General features: G+C 45.1%; 1 long non-coding RNA gene across 2 annotated transcripts in view; it reads right to left on the bottom strand.

Annotated features, from left to right (window-relative positions):
• Positions 1–5,906: 5,906 nt before the first annotated feature.
• LOC125965626 (uncharacterized) overlaps positions 5,907–6,949 on the bottom strand; it is a 170,460-nt gene continuing 169,417 nt past the window's right edge. For both annotated transcript variants that reach the window (XR_007479743.1, XR_007479744.1), the window contains exon 4: positions 5,907–6,063. This is a non-coding gene — a long non-coding RNA (uncharacterized LOC125965626). The remainder of the gene's footprint in view (positions 6,064–6,949) is intronic.

The following is a 6,949-nucleotide window of genomic DNA, read 5'->3' as shown; positions in this document are numbered from 1 at the left end:
TTTTTTTTTTTTTTTTTTTGCGGTACGCGGGCCTCTCACTGTTGTGGCCTCTCCCGTTGCGGAGCACAGGCTCCGGACGCGCAGGCTCCGGACGCGCAGGCTCAGCGGCCACGGCTCATGGGCCCAGCCGCTCCGCGGCATGTGGGATCCTCCCAGACCAGGGCACGAACCCGTGTCCCCTGCATCGGCAGGCGGACTCTCAACCACTGCGCCACCAGGGAAGCCCTCTGGGACTTTATAGTTTTATAGATTTACCGGATGTTTGATGAAAAGCATTTTCTCCACAGTTAAACTGGACAGTGGATTATTTGCTTTACAAAAGGATTCTCAACTTTACAAAGGATTTCCCAGAACAGGACTCTACACAGCAAGCTCCCCTTAGTGCACTTACGCTGTCATTCCGTTTGCGAGCTGCTGCTTCTGAGTACCTCAAATTCAGTTTTACTTGACGGGTTGGGCTAGGCAGTTTCTAAGAGCCTTTCCAACTTAAAAATTACATGAGTCTATGGCACATATGGAAAAAAAAAAAAAAAGACCAGGATACTGGAACGGAGTGACACGGGTTCTACCTCTGGCACTGTCGTTGACTTACCAGCAGTGTGATAACTTTTATTAAGTCACTGAACCCGTCTGAGCCTCGGTGCCCTCACCTGTAAAAGGTGTATAAGAATGTCCCCCACCTCAAAGGTTTGCTGTGAGGGTTAAACGACTGAAGACATATGAAATGCGCAGCACACTGCTAGGAACGCATTAAGGATTCTGCCTGCATCTGCTGTGACGCGTTTCAATCCATTTGTCCTCTGCAGCAGAGGGATCCACTCAAAATGGAAATTCTATCTTGTCAAACCATTCCACTCGAAATCTCAATGGTTTCCCACTGCTGTAATAAGAGCCCAATTCCTGAGAATGTCCTACTAGGACCAAATGCCTGGCCTCCCCTCTGGCTGCCCAGTATTATTACTCACCATGCTCATTCCCATCTTCACACAAACCTCCTGCTATTTCCTATTTTCCCCAAATTACAAAATTTTTTTTTTCTTCTCTTGATCCTGCTTCCCCTGTGAGCCTCAGCCCCGTTTCTCTGCTCTCCTTTGCAATAAACCTTCTTGAAAGCTTTGCCCATGTTCTCTGTCCTCAATTCCTCTCTCCCACTGCCTACTGGCATCTCCACTCGGATATAAAATATAACCCTCATCTCAGGAACCCTCCTGGCTTCCTCCTTCCCCAGCCGGCTCCCCCGGGACTCTTTCTCGCATCAGGTAACGGCAACTCCAACCTTCTGATGGCTCAGGATGGAAATCTCACAGAAACGTCTGACTCTTCTCACCCACCCTCCAAATCCACCAGCTAATCGGGCTGCCTCGCCTCTGGAGTAAGACTGAAAGATAACCGTGCCTCACTGCCAGCGCCGCCTCCAAACGGCCCAGGCCATGACTCTTTCATTGAAATCACGGCAACCGTCTCCTATGACTTTGGCTTCTACCCTTGCCGTCTACCCCTTTATTTCCAGTATGGTAGTAAGAGAAATCCTTTCAAAACACAGTTCAGATCATATCCTGACTCTGCTCAAAACTCTGCTCAAGTGAGCGGATGCCCACTCATGGAGAGCAGAAGCCAAAGCCCAACAAAGGCTCTAAGACCCTCCATGATCTCCCCAGCAGACCTTTCTGGCCTTGTTTCCTGCGACTCTCCCCTTGTTCACTCTGCTTCAGCCACAATGGCCTCCTCTCTTTCCTGAACCTGTCACGCACGCTCCCACCTTCCTTCGGAACTGGATCTTCCCTCTGCCCGAAACACAGTTCAGCCAGGTGCCTGCAGAGCTCACTCCCTCACCTTCAGGCCATCACTCCGCCATCACCTTCTTCACCTTGGTAACGGGGCCCACCTTGATCATTCTGTTCAAATGTGTGAGTTGCCCCCAACCTGGAGACACTGTTGATTCTCTTTGCTCTCCACTCTTTCCCATGTCACACGTCGCCTTCTAATGTACTATATAACTTAATGATTATGTTTATTCCTCAATGACGACTGCCACCCCCTCCCCGCTTTTCAAATATATAAGCTCTTCAAGGACTGGCATCTTTGTCAGTTTTACTCGTGTATCCTAATCAACCAGAAAAATGCATGGCAGGTAACAGATGCCCATTAAGTAGTGAACTAAGTATACGGTCTTGCCAGGCTGGTCTTCTACCATCCTCTCACAACTTGAGGTCGTAGCTCCTATGTCACTTCCTCAGAGAAGCCTTCCCTGATCTCGCTAACCAACTTCCTCAATTATAGACCCAGTGTCTCTCTCCTTCATAGAACTTGCAAGAGATTCCATTTTGTATTTGCCCTGTGACTATCCAAGCTCTAGCAAAACCCAGAAAACTCTGCTTTTACTTACCACCTTATCACTAACACCCGAGAGTATCTGCATACAGTAGGCATTCAATAAATAATTATTGCATAAATGAATATTAGATAGTGATTTATATTACTGTAAGGAGTTAACATTCTGTCACCTACCCATGGCCCCCGAGCACATACACAATTAGCATGATTAAAATCAACTCCTTTATTTGCCACTTGAATAACTGTTACTTGCCCCCAAATAGACCAGGGTTATCTGCAAGGCTCTCGGAGATACTCTGCTTTCTACATTATGGGACTAAAGTACCAAGTGACCTACCTACCTTTTACTCGATGTTACCTCAGTGTTATTTGTTCGCATCTGAAGCAGGCCCTTTGATTTTCATCTTAAAGACATGCAAACATTCTTATTTTATGTGACTGACAAACTGAAATTTGCAGATGACACCCCCCAAAATCCGTTTTTTAACCTTTCCAATAAGAAGTGTTTTGTTCCTAATCTACTTTATGAGAGATCAATCCAAGATAAAGCACTGTTAGAAAGATTAATATAATAAGTCCATTACGAAGATGATGGTGTATTTCTGATCTTCCAATAACTATGTAACTCTCATAATTCCATGCACATAGAATTATGACTAACTGATTCAGGGCTAACATCATCTATCCCGGCTTAGTTGGTTGCATCAGTTATTTAACACAGAAGAGCATTCGTATAATACGCTGCTTACTAAATCTAAATAGAGCTTCCTTCTTCATACACAACAGCCATTTTTGTCTGGGCCTTCAGAACGTTCAGAATGAAGAGACGTGGGTTAACTACTTATATATTCCTAGCTTTCTGCTCAGAACATTTACATAGCGTGTCCCTGTTGGGCTGTTCGAGATTGACTGCTGAGCCCTAAATAGACTGGGTCCAGCCGCAGGAATAGATTAGTACACAGTGACCTGATGGAATTTTCCTCTGACGAAGGGCTCCACCTCTCCTTCCCACCCCACTCTTAGCAGACGCTATAACTCGTGTGTGTGTCTGAGGCCTTGGTAAGTAAAGCAGCGGTAGGGGGAGAGGGCTGGACACCTTACCTTGGCCAGTGACTCTTGAGGGAAAAAGGAGACGCTTTAACAATTTTACTACCAAATATTTTAAGCATATAAAAATGTATGCAAAATAAGAAAATGAACACACTGGCACCCGCCACCAAACTTCGTCAAATCTCACTATATTTCACCTTATGTCAAATCCACTAGAAATAGGAAGGAAACATGAGAATGTGGTTGAAGCCCCCTGAGGACCCCATCTATACCATTCATGACCAGCCTTCTTTCTCAGAGGCGTTTACTCTCTGGACCATGTGGTTTACATGGACGGAACGCTTTTATTCTTGTCACTCATAAACTCATGTTTTAGTTTTTAAAAAATTTCCATAGTGTTATATCCTGTGCCTCCTTCTGCAAGTTGTGCATGCGCGCGCACGCTCTCTCTCTCTCTCCCTCTCTCTCTCTCTCTCTCTGGCTCGCGATTTCTGAGATGTATCTGTGCTAAAACATGAAAAAATAACATTCTATTTCATTCACTTTAAGCTGCTGAATTGCAATACAGCCTTTAAATCCACAGTTGATATACTCATTCTTATGGTCGTGGGTGTTTACGATGTTTCCTTTTTCCTGGTGGGGCAGGGGTGCTGGTGGCGGGAGTGAGGGGAGGGTAAAGAGCTGCTTTTTCCTCCTGGCAATTCAACTCTGTCCCCTGCACGAGGCTCTGGTTAACTGTACGTCAACCTGGCTAAACCATGGCCTAGATATTTGGTCTGACACTGTTCTGGATGTTTCTGTGAGGGTGTTTTAAGGATGAGATGCTTATTTAAATTGGTGGAATGTGAGTAAATCAGACTGCCCTTCATAACGTGAGTGGGCCTCATTCAATCAGTTGAAGGCCTTAAAGGAAAAAAGACTCAGGTCTCCTGAGAAAGAAGGAATTCTGTCAGCTGACCACCTTTGGACACGGAATGCAAGTCTTTTCTGATTCTGCAGACAGCCAGCCTATGCTATAGATGTCTGGCTTACCAATCCTCCACAAACCCATGAGTCAATTCCTTGAAATAAATCTCCCTCCTATATATGTACACTCGTGCGTACACACACACACACACACACACACACACACACACACACACTGTTGTTTCTGTTTCCCTGGAAAACCCTGACTAATACAATGTCAAAATACAACTTGCATTGGTTTTCATTTGTGGCCCTTTGGTCTTTGGAGATAAAGAAACTTACGGCAAAAGACAAGAGTTTCAAACAGGCAGGGAGCAAAAATGAAGGAGACGTGTTGCTTAGAGTAGTCTTTTCTAATTCACCAAAACTGGTACCTTCTACCCTGAGCCATGCCTTATCTTCTTTACCTACTGTCTGTACTTTATCAGAAGCTTTGAGGTTAATCTCTCTACCCTCAATACACACTCAACTGATGTCTGTTGAATCATTAGGTGGAGAAATGAGTGGTAATTTCCGAGAGGCAAACACAAACCCCTTTAACCAACAAATCCATCAATAAAAGCATATCTTTGGGGGATAATCATATATGTAACACTGTGCTGAGAACGGACAGGTAATGGAGGTTTACAGAAACTTGGAAAAATAATTGCAACGCTGGCATTTAAGGTCAAAAGAAATAAATGCAATCAGAAAATGCTGGATCCAAAGGAGCAATGATGAAAACAGATATAAAACCTGTCATAAGAAAGTAATGATGAAAAGTAAATACGATAGGAGTAAGTATGAGAAGAATGAGACGTAGCACGATAGAATATGAAGAATGCTGGATTGGAGAACTCGAAGTCTGCATTCAAATCATAATACCATCCCTCACTCTCCCATATAACCTTGGCCAGACAATTAGCTCTCCATCCTCGGGTGATCCTTGCACAGAATGGCTTTATACCATCCCTCATTGTGTTCCCCCTCTTGATTACCCGTGTATTATCTAGTGATAGGTTACTTATTATACTAACATCAGGTACTAATTGGTTGATTTTTCTCCTTACCCACTGTTCCCCCCAAAGCAAAAGCCTGCCAGTAATGCAGACGTCATAGCATTCAGTACTCAAGGATGCCATCTTAAAAGGAATTATCGATCTCTGTCAACATCCAGTGACATGACCAAATGTAGGGTGAACCACCACATCACCTCCTGCATGATTTCACATTTCACATCCTGTTCTGGAAACTCTGAAATCCTGTGACACATCAGATAATTGGAACATGGGTCAAGTAAGTGCCAACGGGTTGCTCAAATCAGCCATCCCGTAACAAGACGGGCAGTCAGATGAAATTATCAAAAGCACGGATGGCACTCAATTGCGTTTATTGCAGGAGAAGTCCTGCTCAAAACACAGAGGCTGGGCTCTCCTTTATGCTGCCCCCTTGGTGGAAGTGTTTTATGTTTAATCAACCTCACTCTGCCCACATGCCTGAGAAATGCAATTCCCTTTTCACCAGGGAAAATTGGCCCCTGACTGATTTCCATTATATTTATACATACTTACCCTTGCTGAGCATGCATCAGCTGGGTCTCTGCAATGACAAGTGATGGATGAGGCTCTCCAGGGTGGAAAGGAGATGGATTCCTACAGGACAAGCTTCTTCTCTCATCTATCTGCCCGGAAGGTACACCATCTCACAGCTGGAGGTCACAGAAACACAGAGATCCTGAGATACAACAAAATGCTTTCAGAAAGAGAACTGCAAAATGCGAAGTACAGTAAAAGGGGTCAGAGTATTGCATTATAGTCCCAGCTCTGCCACTAGCTCAAGAGGCAACCTTGGGTAAATCACATTAACACTGGTAAAATGGGATTCTTTCTCTCTCACCTATCACAGGGAACAAGCAACTGGTGAAAATGATATTAGGAATGCAGCTTTTTGGATAAATATTATCATACACAGTCCTTGAGGGATAAAAACTCAAGATGCTCCCTGGGGCGCCCCCAGTGGGCCCACAGTAGTAGAGCTTTTTTTTTTTTTTTTGCGATACACGGGCCTCTCACTGTTGCGGCCTCTCCCATTGTGGAGCACAGGCTCTGGACGCGCAGGCTCAGCGGCCACGGCTCACGGGCCCAGCCACTCCATGGCATGTGGGATTTTCCCGGACCGGGGCACGAACCCATGTCCCCCGCATCGGCAGGCGGACTCTCAACAGCTGCGCCACCAGGGAAGCCCAGTAGTAGAGCTTTGAGGTCACACACAGGAAGGGTGTTGGAAGCGACCAGCTGGGCTTAAATCTCCCCTCCAACTCTGGCTGTATGTGTTACAGTAACAAGTTACAGTAACTTGTACAGCAAGTTACTGTAACTCAGCTTTAAACTTCTTTCCCTTACCTACAAAATAATGAACTCACAAAGTTACCGTCAGGTCAGTTCCATAGATGGCAGCATTAACACAGCTGGGTTGGTTCTGGTTCTGGACATTCTGTTAATTCTGGACATGCTGATTCCATGTGGTACAGCGTTTGCTTAAAAGATTCAAAAGAAGTCAACTCATGGAATGTTAACACGATAAAGAAAGGAGGCAAAGTTCCTTTCTGCACCCCTGGGCC

Source organism: Orcinus orca, chromosome 10, assembly GCF_937001465.1.
Source record: "Orcinus orca chromosome 10, mOrcOrc1.1, whole genome shotgun sequence".
Classification (NCBI taxonomy): domain Eukaryota; kingdom Metazoa; phylum Chordata; class Mammalia; order Artiodactyla; family Delphinidae; genus Orcinus; species Orcinus orca.
The sequence above is the reverse complement of the archived record's forward strand: the minus strand, read 5'-3'. Positions and strand labels throughout refer to the sequence as shown.